This window comes from Felis catus, chromosome D2 (genome assembly GCF_018350175.1).
Source record: "Felis catus isolate Fca126 chromosome D2, F.catus_Fca126_mat1.0, whole genome shotgun sequence".
In the NCBI taxonomy this organism is placed as follows: Eukaryota; Metazoa; Chordata; class Mammalia; order Carnivora; family Felidae; genus Felis; species Felis catus.
The window spans coordinates 67,350,460-67,363,790 of NC_058378.1; the positions used below are offsets into that span (position 1 = coordinate 67,350,460).

A 13,331-nucleotide genomic window follows, 5' to 3' on the forward strand; every position below is an offset into this window, starting at 1 on the left:
AAAAAGAATCCCAATTATTTGCTATGCATTAGTGATTATGCAGTTTTTTGCTTTTATTTTGCATAATTGCTTAGTTTTGAACATCCTCATTATTTAATGACTATGAGGCCTATTTTATATTTAAATGTTTTGTGAATATATTGGGAATATTTCTACTCACTGAAAAAATGGTAGCAGGTTCTGAAGATGGGAGAAGCTGTTGAATAGCTCAGATAATGGAACGTGTTAATACTTAATGTTGCTATTGGTCAGTGTTTGAACATTGTGATCATTTCAGCTGTACTGTGCATTTCAGTCTGTTCACTGTATTGTTAATGTGAACAAGCAGAGTATTTAGCATACTGATTGGAGACCCAAATTCTATTTGAGAATCTCTCAGTTTTTTCCTCCGTGCTGAAGACTCCCAAGAGATTACTTAATTTGTTCTTGTTTTTATGGGAAATATACGGTTTAACAGGTGAGAGTTTGGATTACTTCTTAAAAGAGTTTGGATTAGGAAAATGCTTTGGTTTTGTAAAAGAGGATCTCACAGTGTTTCTGGAGAGCAGAACTAGCCAGCAGAAAACATGGCATCGAGTTGTATGCTTTTCCTACAGGAAAAAAGGGAGGCTTTTGTCTCTTCTAGCTTATCTTAATTTTTTTTAGGTAAACCATTAAATGTAAGTTTAATACAGCTACAGAAAAGCGCACAAGTCAAAAGATACAGCTTGACACATATGTTCAAAGTGAACACACTGTATAGTATCACCCAGATCAAGAAATGGAACAGCAGAAACCATTACCTCCTCCTTGCAAGGTAGCCATAATCCCGGCACGTCGTAGGTTAGCGTTGCCTGCTTCTGAGTTTTATATAAATGGAATCATTCAGTATCTGCTCTTTTGTGTCTGGCTTCTTCTCTTCAACATTTTTTACTGTGAAATTCATCCATGTTGTTGCATGTCACAATAGTTTTTCTAATTATTGTGTGTATTCCTTTTTATGGATGTACAATAATCCTTTTTGTGAATGGGCATTCAGATTGTTTCTAGTTTGGGGCTATTAAAAATAATTCTGCCATGAATATTTTTGTGTATGTTTTTAGTGTTCATATATATGCATTTGTTAGGTGTACTCCAGGGAGAGGCATAGCTAGATGACAGAGCATGTGTGATTCCAGCCTCTGTAGATAATGCCAAAAGATTTTCCAAAATACTTGTACTAATTGACATAAGGATTTGTACTGTTTCAGAGTTCCAGATGCTCCACATCCTGGCCAATACTTTGTAGTAACAGCTTTTTTTGTTCTTATTTTAATATACTGATAGGTACATAGCATATCTCAGTGTGGTTTTAATTTGTATTTCCCTGATGATTAATGTGATGGGCATTTCATGCATTTATTGGTCATTTAGATATTCTCTTTGGGGAAGTACCTATTTAAACCTTTTACTAATAAGCAGATTAGATCCTTTTTTTTTTTTAAAGGGATTTTTAAAATATATTCTGGATAATCTTTTATCAGATTAAAGTTTTATCAGTCTACAGTCAACAGCTCACTCTTCCCTTCTGAACAATACAAGGATCTTAAAAACACTTAAACTCTCATTCTGCATTTCCATCTTATGTGATATAATTGATCAGGATTTCAGTTCCACCTTGTTTTTAAACTTTTACATTTGTTATTGCTTATTATTGTTTTATATAGTATTTTAAAAATTATTTGTTTATGGGGCGCCTGGGTGGCTCAGTTGGTTCAGTGGCCGACTTCAGCTCGGGTCATGATCTCATGGCTCCTGAGTTCGAGCTCTGCTTCGGGCTCTGTGCTGACACCTTGGAGCTTGGAGCCTGCTTCAGATTCTGTGTCTCCCTCTCTTTCTACCCCTAACCCACTTACATTCTCTGTCTCTCTCAAAAATAAATAAACATTAAAAAAAATTACTTGTTTACCATTTTCTTTCCTCTTTCTTCCATCTCTGTTCTTCCTTCTAGTTTTAATTTTTCTTAAATTCATCTTTTTTTTTTAATTTTTTTTTTCAACGTTTATTTTTGGGACAGAGAGAGACAGAGCATGAACGGGGGAGGGGCAAAGAGAGAGGGAGACACAGAATCGGAAACAGGCTCCAGGCTCTGAGCCATCAGCCCAGAGCCTGACGCGGGGCTCGAACTCCCGGACCACGAGATCGTGACCTGGCTGAAGTCAGACGCTTAACCGACTGCGCCACCCAGGCGCCCCTTAAATTCATCTTTTAAAGTTACTTTAATGAGTTTATAGAACTCTTTAGGAGACAGTGTTTTATTTTAATAGTTTTGTTTGATGTACAATTCTAGGCTGACTGTTCTTTCACCACTATTATTTCTGTCTTATGACATTTTTTTCTTTTGAAGTCTACTGCAAATCTAATTATCAGTCCTTTATGGGTGATTTGTCTCTGAAAAATTTTAGCCACAACCTTCTCAAATATGACCTCTCCCCCATTCTGTTTCCATTTTAAAAACTCCAGTATGTTAGATTTCTTTTCTCTCAATGTCTCTTAGTCTCTTGTTACACATTCCATTTCTTTGTCTCTCTGTGCTTCATTCTGCCTGGTTTTTTCAGATTTGGATTCCAGTTTATTCTTTCAAGTTGGGTCTAGTCTACTGTTTAATCTATTCACTATGTTTTTTTTCTTTCCAAGATTTTCAGTTCAAGTTAATTAACATCATGGTGTAGTGTTGGTTTCAGGAATAGATTTTAGTGTTGTATCACTTACATATAACACCCACTGCTCATCACAGGTGCCCCTCCTTAATGCCCATCACCCACTCCCACTGCCTCTCCAGCACCTCTCAGTTTGTTCTCTATCATTAAGTCTCTTATGGTTTGCCTCCCTTTCCGTTTTTATCTTATTTTTCCTCTCCTTCCCCTATGTTCGTCTGTCTTCTTTCTTAAATTCCACATGTGGGTGAAATCATATGGTATTTGTCTTTCTCTGACTTACTTTGCATAGCATTGTACTCTCTAAATCCATCCATGGTCACCAAGTTTTTTAAATTATTCAGTAGTTTTTCAGTTCTACTGGTCTTACTTTATAACATCTTGTTTCTCATGCTTCCAATTCTGTCTTGAAGGATTTTGTAATACAATTTTATATTATGTGTCTCGTTATTCCACTGTCTGCAGTTCTTGGGGAGAGGTATTAAATTCTACTCTGTTGTTTCTGCTGACTTTTATTTAATGTGGTTTGTAATTCTGAATTTTTAATTTGGCAGGATTTTATCTGTGGGGATCCTTAGGCAGCCTATTTTGAGAGCACCTTTGTCCAGATGGAACTTATATTTCCTTTTTGTAGGGTGTCAACCCTAAGACCAACCTAAGACCACTCACTGTTCTCTTGGCTTAAGATATTTTTGGACCCTGCTGGGGGTGTGTGTGTGTGTGTGTGTGTGTGTGTGTGTGCGCGCGCGCGCACGCATGTGTGTGTCTGCGAGCACGGGCGTGCAAGTACCAAATTCTCGTAAGAGTGGGCCTATTGTTACAGATTCTCAGGGGAGACTTTTTCTTCTTCCAGTCAGCACTCTGGAAAAGACACATTTAAGTTTTTTTGGTGTGTGTGCACACTCACATTTTTAATTCTGTTAGTGGACACATTTTTTTGTCTCCCTTTTAACCAAAGGTATTACCTTTTAGGATTCTGGATTTATGTGTATATGTGTCGTGGGGGTAGAAAGAACTCTACCCCCATAACTTCTGATGTGAAGAAAACCTGGTTTCTAATTTAGCAATTTTTTCTTCACAGCATTGAACTCCTCATTTTCAGAGGACCAAGCAACTTTTATTTTTCACTTCTGATCTTACTCATCCAAATAAATCGACCATGGCTATGATTAGGAACTCTTTCATAAGTTTTAAGCACTTATAATTTGTTTATATTGTTATACAATTCAATTGTCTAGTTATTTTGGAAATTACTGAAATAAGAGTATTTCTGCGACTATTTCCCAATAATGGTATGATCTCTATAACAGCTTTATATTGAAAACGATTTGAATGATTAGATGCCTCTTTTGAGCCCTAACTACAAATTTTTGTTTTTAAACCAGTGAGCCAAAACACTAAAGCTATGGCTGGTTGCTCTGTTCTGATTGTACTAAAAACATTGGCGCACTGCTTGCTTACTGGTTTATCAGGTACATCTTGACCTTTGTGTCAGAGCAAAGGCAAACACTTGTTGAGAATGCCCATTGTCCTTTTTTCCAATTCTTGTAGGAAGATATTAATTAATGCTAATAAGAATGAATAGATTTGATGGACGTAGTAAATCATCTGCACAAAGCTTGAAATAACGTCTTTTTTTTTTTTTCCAGCTTTCATTTCTGGGGATGTAGCAAAGGTAATAACTGTTTAAACTTGAAATCAAAGAAAGTAATTTGCTTTTGGCAGAAGTCCTTTCCAAAACCCTTATTGTAGCTTCCAGGCACATGATTGAAAAATATAGTAATAAATATGTATTATCTTATTGCTTCCAGTTTTTTTTTTAAACTGAAAAGCAACTCCAAAGGTACTAGTGTGTGCCTTCTTTCTTTCCTCTCCCTCCCCCCCCCTTTTTTTTTAAAAAAAAAACACCGTATCATTTATTATATTGGGCCAGCAGGAATCCGTTTAAAGGGGTTGAGAGCTGTTTTAGATTAATGACTTGGCAACTTGGAAATAGCCCACAGGAGTCACAGTCCTGCTTATCTTGGAGTAAGTTTTAAAAACTCAGCCATTAAGAATTGTTTCCATAAGCTGCCTAATTGAAAGTTGGAGTGAAGAAAAACCTTCCACTGATTCACATACTCTAGCATTCTTGTCAGTGTGCTCTATGGGGATCTTGTTGTTTGAAGGATGGCATAGTTCACAGGATAAAAATCTTTGTGGTGACAATCGATTAACATTGCAGCTCTGGGTTTACAGACTTTACATTGCTTTTCCTCAAAGTTCTAAATTTTTCAGTTTCATATTTTATAAGGTATTCTCTTTGGTTTAAGTGATAGCCATTTATTACATCCTAACTTTCTATATTGGAAAACACTCCCTTTTTCCCATTTGTAGGATTGCACAACCTTTCAGTTAAGCAAAATCAAAATTGTTCACTTGTTGAGTGAGTGTTCCACTCCCTTGAAATAAGCCACAAAGCTCCCTGTGGGTGTGGCTGGCCTCATGCCACTGTCTCAGTTACTCCTTATCCCTTGTCACTCTTGGCCCCTTTAAGATGTCTCTTCACCTGCTTTCTTACTCTTCCTTTGCTCTCTTCCCCCCAGTTTGTGTCCTGCTCTAGTTACCGGCCTTCTAAAAGGCTCAGGAGCGGTTCTCATGAGGTTTTTTCCCCTTTTTTTCTGAATATTCTGAGGAAGTTACTTATACACTGTCCGCAGTTATGTGTTTCACTGAGAAATTCCTACTCCAGGGTCAAACCTCTCCGTTTGAACATTTTGCGAGAGGTTTTTCTTTTTCTTTGTCAGAGCTTCGGTATTCTAGGTGTGAATTCACAAACGTCAAGTACAGATGGCTTTTGCATCCCAGTATCCTCGGTTAAACACAGGAATTACTTTCAAAAGAACCTGACAAAGAATCTTTAAAGAATTCACATAATAAAAACTCACTGTGTTACATCATCATAAAAATAAAGAAAGAAAGAATTCACATAATATAAACAATCCTACCTTAATTTCCCTGTTTTAGGTGTTTGTCACTTAGGTTGTCACAGAGTGTATGCCGTAAGTAACCTTCATACTGTCCTTCATAAAAATGGGAGGTGTTATTTATGTGTATGTACTTTCATGTGGAACCCTATCTTAAACGTTAACCTTATGCTGTTTTTACATCAAGAGTAACCTGATCAAAATGGATGAGCTGTTCTCAGCAATTTAATGTGGCATCCCTTTTACTTTTGTCAGATTAGCCCAGTCTTGCAGCCCACAAGAGTAACCATTCTCATGTGGCAACATCTTTCTGAGCCTTGAATTTGAAAATTTAGGCAATTTACAAGCGCAATGCTTGTGATTATTTGTGTTTTTCTTTTTTCTTCCCAGCTCTTCCCATTAAATCTACCGTCCTCATACTTGAAACCTTTAAGGATTTGAGTCCAGGGGCAGCTGGGTGGGTCAGTCGTTTAAGCATTGACTCTTGATTTCAACTCGGGTCTTGATCTCCCTACCTTGAGATAGAGCCCTGCTTCTGGCTCCACGCTGAATGGAGCGCTCGCTGGCTCCCAAAATAAATAAATAAACGTTTAAAAAAAAAAAAAAAAAAAAGGAAAGGATTTGAGCCCACAGGGTATGGGGTACCTGTGCCAGGTTAACCATGTCTTTGTTTACTGACCTTGGTATTAACCTAGAACATTCTTATTCCTCCTTCCATGATGATGTGGTAGCAGATCACAGTTTGACTGGCTTCAAGATAATTGGTCTTAATTATGTCTAAGTCATTGGTTAGTGCGGTGTAGGAACAAACATTGTTCCAAGAAAGGATATAAATGGCTTTTGAGCTTCTTTTCCTAGCGTGCAAGTCAGAAGACTAGGGTGAAAGAAAAAGCTCATGACACAAAACTGTATGGTTTGCTAGTAGATTGTAGGGTTCCTATAGCTTAAATTGTACAAACCACTGTGAGTTGTTAACTCGTGACAATTTTTATTTCCCTTTGGTATTAGGTGCAATTTGTGATACTTTTACATAAAGTAAAGCCATGCGTTAAAGTACAAAGTTATTAAGTACGTTGTCTTTTCATATCTTTTCTGCCAGAGTTGTACAGCACCTCCCCCGGCCCCCCTCCCCAGTCTTTTAAGACCAAGCTCAAGTAACTTCTCAGGAACCTTTCAAGCTGGCTCTTTTCTCTGAATCTGTAATTTGTCGATTGTAACCCAATAATGCCGTGGGCTAATATAATTGTTAAACAAGTTGTCTCTCCCTTCTTCCTCCCCCAGCCCACTAAGTTGCTAGTGTTTTAGGATCATGGATAATGGCTCATTGATTTCTTGCATTCTCCACCACATTGCCCCTTCAGTTGTAGCACATTATAGGTGTTGAAGGAATTGTTGTTAAAAGAATAAATGAATTTAACCAGAAAGTAGAGAGATTTATAAATGGGTTGACTTATCAACTTAGAATTTAAAAATAAGTTTTTAAAATCTAAAACCAGAGTAAATTAAAATCAGTGCAGCTATAGATTTGGCACGAAACAAGTTGATATTCTCCACCTTCAGTAATATTTGGGGACAGAAAGTATAATGCACTGAACTGAAGTGCCTCCATAATGCTAAGAAGAGATGTGTTTACAGGCTAGTTTTGTTTTTGTGTTTGGGTTTTTTTGTTGTTGTTGTTGTTTTTTATTTTGAGAGAGAGAGAGAGAGAGAGAGCATGCACGCGAGCAACGGAAGGGCAGAGAAAGAGGGAGAGAGAGAATCCCAAGCAGGCTCCGAGCTGTCAGCAAGAGTCAGACACTTAACCAGCTAAGCCACCCAGGCACCACTGTTCATTTTTGTTTCAGTTAAACCTCTTCTCATACTACTAGTTTGCCTAAGGGAATAGAAAGCTGGCCACCTAGTATCCAGATACTTTCACTGAGACTAGTGGAACTGGAGTGGTTGAGGAATGGGAATGAAAAAGGAGAGAACATTTCTAAACCTGTTTCTTGCATTGTCTTATGATAGTATTTGGGGATTTGGAACTTTTCATTCTAGACTACAGGATGTGGTTCTTGCAGTGAACAGGTAGCAAGTGTTCTAGAACTTGATGGGGGGAGAAGTAAGATGGTTGGCCCTTTAAGTCATATGAATTGTCAGCTTGGTCACCTACCTATCTTATTAGCAGTGTTGAAGCAAAGTACTTGAATTTTTTTAGATGAGAATACTTAAGTTTCCCAAGATTAAAAAAAAATAGTTTTTAATTAGATAAATTATTTGAAATGTGAGACATACTCTTCCAACTAGATTTTGTCTCATATTTAGAAAAACAATTAAAAAATGCCTACGTTAGTCCCATACTCTTGGATGGAGCAGATCAAAGCAACAGTAATATTTTTAACAAGAAATTGCATGTGTCATGAATGTTTCCTGTGTCATGTGGCCATATTACATTTGCTTGCTGTTCTGTATTTTGAACTTTTCCCCCAAAGCAGAAATTACTTGTGAATGCAGGTTTTTTAATAGCACATATATATTTACTCTTCACTTTTGAATTTTTTTTATGTAGTCTTTGTCTTCCTCTAAGAGATTGTTAATAAAATGCATTATTTTTGGAAGTATTATGCCATTGGAGAGTCAAAGCCACATGTTGTTTTTCTTACTTCCAAGTTTGACAACCTTCAGATATAATACAGGCTGACTAGTTTCGGCATGATCCCTATTTAAAACAAAAATTAACTATCTTCAAACGTAATGATTTTCTGAATTTCTGCTTCAACTTCAGTAAGCTTAACTCGCCAATCATTGTAGGTTATGTTGTTGACATTTTTTTAGCCAGCAAAAAAAAACCCAGTTTTGAACATTAACCCGTATTTCACTTATTCCCAACCTTGCCTTTTCTGTAACTGCTTCATCCTTAAATCCTGGATTACCCCTTTTAACCATCTATTAGATATTAAATAGATTTTAACCATCTATTAGATATTAAACAGGCAAAGGGTATTATTCATTTACCGTCCATAATATTTGAACTTGCCCTATGCTAGGTGCTGAGGGGCCCAGCCTGCCAGTTGCTTGCAGCACGTGTGAGAGCTATACCAGGAAACAGACAATTGTGAGGGCTTATATAGTGCTTACTGTAAAATTCTTTCAAATTTGCTATAAATTTGAAATTTTGAATAAAATCAGTATTATGTTTAAGATATTATTACAATAAATTGTTGGGGTGAGGAAATTGCTTTTAAAATGAGTTGACAGGGGCGCCTGGGTGGCTTGGTCGGTTGAGTGTCGGACTTCGGCTCAGGTCATGATCTCACAGTCCATGAGTTCGAGCCCCACGTCAGGCTCTGTGCTGACAGCTCAGAGCCTGGAGCCTGTTTCAGATTCTGTGTCTCCCTCTCTCTGTGACCCTCCCCCGTTCATGCTCTGTCTCTCTCTGTCTCAAAAATAAATAAAAACGTTTAAAAAAAATAAAATGAGTTGACAATTTCATATTAACAGCCCCTTCACTTGAAGAGTCTTTTTTAACACCACCTCCGGCTCTAGTTGGAGTGTCATGAATTTGACCTGATTTAAACAGCTTAGAGAAACCTTTTCTTTCCTTAGCCAGTCTTGTAGATGGGAAGGTTCCTTCTCTTAGACATTTCAAGTTAGTCTGAACGTTCCACAGAACTGAAGCTTGCCAAGCAAAGCTCATATCTGTGGCTCTTTGAGTCACTAATGGTTCTACCATATTTCTAGAATTAACGTCCCCATCAGCCAGAGATTAAACTTTTGTCTCTTCTCCCTCCCACCCCAGATATATCCTTGTTAAGGGAAAAGCACTTTTGTTTTGATTTTATGGTTTGTTTTCAGTCTACCACAAGTTTGAGATGCCTTATGTTTCTTTAAAAAAAATGACACTTCATGCTTTCCCAGCACTTGAGTTGGAGACAACTTCTCATTGTGCTGGTTTGAGTTCTGGCACTTGAGAGTATCTTCATTCTGAAGCCTGTGGAATGTCCCCCTCATATTTGAAACAGAGAGCTTATCTTCTGTTCATTGGTTAAGCCCTAGCCCTTGATGGTGCCCCAAATTAGTGTCTCATCCAAGTTTGAGAATGTTTGAGAATGTATGAGCATTATTAGGAGGGCATGAACTCTTTTACAGCAAAAGCAGAGGGGGGGAGTCCTTAGAACAATGAGTTCAGTCATGGGGATACCTAATTCCATATAAAAATCAATAAGATAGCTAAAATATGTTTTGACTTATTTTCTTCTAAAAATGTCATCTCTTTTCCTAACTTTCATAACAGTTGGTTACAAGTCATTTTACATATTAAAAATACACATTATTTTCCAATACTGTGTGTTTGAAAATATGTAACAAAATGGCATTTTTACAAGATTTACATGAAACAAATATTTGAAATAAAATTGGAGTTGGAGGGCAGTGGGAGGGGTATTAGGATATTTTGAGTCTCACAGGAGTTCATACTATGGTTGTTAAGCCTTTGGCACTCTGTAGAGAGTGTTTTTATTTAAAATCCACAAAACTGGTAGGGAGAGGGAAGGAGAAATTTGATTGCTTGAGAGTTACCCTAGAAGATTGGATCTGTAAATTTACATGAATCTCTGAACCAGGCAAGTGTATATGAGTGCCAAATAATGTCTGAACTAACCAAGAAAAACTTTTCTGTATGACTGTAGTGAAAGCGTTGGTTCCCAACAACTTTCACGTTTATAAGGATTTTTTTTAAGGGACTAACTACACGTTGGGCAAGCAGCTGTGTCGTCCAAAAAGTATTGGCTGAATTTAACGTACTGGGGGCATGTGGATTCCTAAGAATGTCACACCTTGTCTATGCCAATAAATCAGAGTGTCTATTCTTGATACTAAATCTGATGTCATTGGCAGATTTTCCTCCTTATTGGAAGGATAATATTCAGAAGGGAGAATATTTTTTCATGTATTTTGCTCTGTGATTGGGGTGTTTTTAGGATTTTTTTAAAAATTTTTTTAACTATGAAATAATACTGGTAAGTCCCATGATAACTAGATCTGGATTTCATTTTGTCTTTTCAACTCTGTGTGATCTTGTGCGCATTCCTGACATGTTACAAACAGCTTGTGTCTCTGAATGTGCAGTATTAATTTTCAGTGGTGAAAGCCCCAAAAGGAAACAGGCTGATTCTTCCATGCACAAACAGCTGGGCAGTTGTGGATGGAATTAATTGCTGATATACATTGGCTGTGTTTTTCTTCTCTTGTCATTTCCTTTGCAGCTGTGAAAGTGAAGTTTGACTTGAAAACAGACATTTCCAGCAGTGCAAATCCAAAAAATATCAAAATGGGATTCTTTAAATATAATATCTGCTACCTGGGAGTTCAGTTTGGGGGTGAGATGGAAAAGAGCAAAGGATGGCAGGCCGTTCATAAATACATATATGGTTGAAAAATAGCTCAGTCACATGGACTATGAGAAGTATTTTTGAATGGATTTATTTATTTTATGGCAAGAGCAACCTCATAATCCAACAAAAAGCTAGATCAGTCAGCAAGCACCCCCTTCCTAGGATCCTGAAAGAGAGTGTTCTAGGCCATCTCTGAAAACATCGGGGGGAAAAAAAAGAAAATATCAAAATGTTCAGTACTCCAGACTGGTTTATTGTTCCACTGTGAAAAAGTAGCAATTGGCAAGGGTAATGTGACAACATGTATCATTAAAAATAATATTTTCCTGGTCTTATCCAAAAGCCTTTTCATTGTTTTAAATTCAGTGTAAATGATTATATAGCTTATTTTTTTGCATATATGAAAATTTTACTGAAAAAGAAAAAACATTTTTTTATTCCATGAGTTACAAGGAGTTCAATTAAAAGTTACTGTTGGTTGTATGTCTGAAAGTACACATATAGGAGTAGTATTGATTAAAATCACTTTGAACTATAAGGAGATGTTTGGTAAAAGTTTCAATAACTGATAAATTATTTTCAACACTAAGTTTCTAGGCAGTATGTGTACATCTTACAGGATATCTTATTTGGCAATCAGAAAAAATCAAAACTCTTATGAAATTATTTGCAGAAGTAGGTGATGACAAAATATATATAAGTTTGGTATGCAAATTCGTGATTTTCACCAAAATAATTCTTCCTTTTATGTATTTTAATATTCTACCAAAGCAAGTTTATAAATCAAATCCCTTAGTTTTTAAGGCAACTCTTGCTAGTTAGTGGATAAGAAAATGCTTTTATTGTTTCTGCATTGCCAGGAGAACTAGACCCTTGACAGAGAAGGGTGGGTCATGCTTTTATGTTCACGATGGGGCCCCCTGTTTGGGCCAACTAGGCCAAAAGTAAAGTTCTAGAGTGAGCTATGTTGCCAACACCTTGAGATATGCAGAAGCTTCTATTGCTAAACTTAGAAGCTGGCATAGTTGGACTTCCTCTGTAGTAGTCAGTCCCCTTCCTCCTCGCATTCTGCTGGCTGAGCTGCGTGATCTACCTTGCATTTTATCTTCACTTTCTTCCCCAAGAAGAAATGAGCCCATATTTTATTTCATGGCAGGAAGGCTGATCTACAACATGAACTTTTCCCCCATTTCTTGGAGGATCATCAGCCAATTAGTTTTGATTCTGAGGCCCTGAGAAATGGGGTAGCAGTAGGAATGTGCAGCGTGCTGCCACTGAAGTCTGCTTGGGTGTGTTGTTTCCCCCAGAGTGGGCTCCACCCTTGCCCTAACCGCACCGAGTGTGGATATCTCACTGTTTAAAAAACAAGGTTCATTTTTAGGGCAGCATTGCTTCAGAATTGCCACACAAAAACCAGCTTAAGAAATGTACAGCAACTTCAAATTGTTTTGTAAGTAATGGGTTGTCTATTTGTAAAACTGATAGTGCATAGCTTAGGGGGAAGCACCGATAAGATAGATGGTTAGTTTTGTGTTAGCTGCTGGTAATATGCCGTGCTCTCCTTGGGAAGGAGCCTGCGGCTTTATCACTCAACTAAATTTTTTTCCTATTAGTTCACTTGTTTGCTTTTTTTTTTTTTTTCTTTTTTTCCTAAACAATTTACTGAACTGTTGTTGTTTTTGCTTAGGGGATCACAGTGATTGTTTAAATTAAGGAAAATACTGGTAGTTTCCCAAATGTGCTAATTATTTAACATAAAAATGCTTGAAGGTAGTGTTTTGCACTGAATTTATTGGACCCACTAACAGCATAATCTAGCGGTACTGTATTTCGAGACATCGTGACATGAACTTTGTGTGTAAGAGGGGTTCATTGAATTAAAAAAAGGCAGCATCTAAAGAGCCTTTATTTCTGTCATAATGATGCTTTGTCCTGCTGCTGTTGGGTATTTGTCAGAAGAGTTGGGGAAGGCTGCAGCCCAAAGTTCTGTTCCCTGCCTTGTCTGTGCCTCTGTTCTTTCTAGACTTTGTGACGTGAACAGTAAGTTGAACTATAGGAGAGAATTGCTGTTATTCAATGAGGTCCACATTTCAGCAATTTTTTCTTTGCAAATGGATCTGACTCCCCCCCCCTTAGATATTGGGGTTCCGTCTGTAGCTAGGTTTTCATGCCTGTGGAGTGTTTAATTATGCACTGACCAAAGTAGGCACATTGAGAGAGAGACTGCTTCGTGATCTCTTCTGCACTGACTGTTGTCTTCCTCTCATGCGTGTTCATCACGTACCCTTGTGGGATAGACACACCCATTCAGTACAAGC

General features: G+C 37.4%; 1 protein-coding gene across 6 annotated transcripts in view; it reads left to right on the forward strand.

The window, feature by feature from the left end:
- Nucleotides 1-13,331, forward strand: part of ADD3 (adducin 3) — a 127,073-nt gene that overhangs the window by 59,508 nt on the left and 54,234 nt on the right. The window contains exon 1 of one of the 6 annotated variants that reach the window (XM_011287555.4): nucleotides 12,272-12,463. The exons of the other annotated variants lie outside the window; for them this stretch is intronic. The gene's annotated coding sequence lies outside the window, so the exon portion shown is untranslated. Of the gene's footprint in view, nucleotides 1-12,271; nucleotides 12,464-13,331 lie in introns of those variants that run through there. 6 annotated transcript variants of the gene reach the window in all.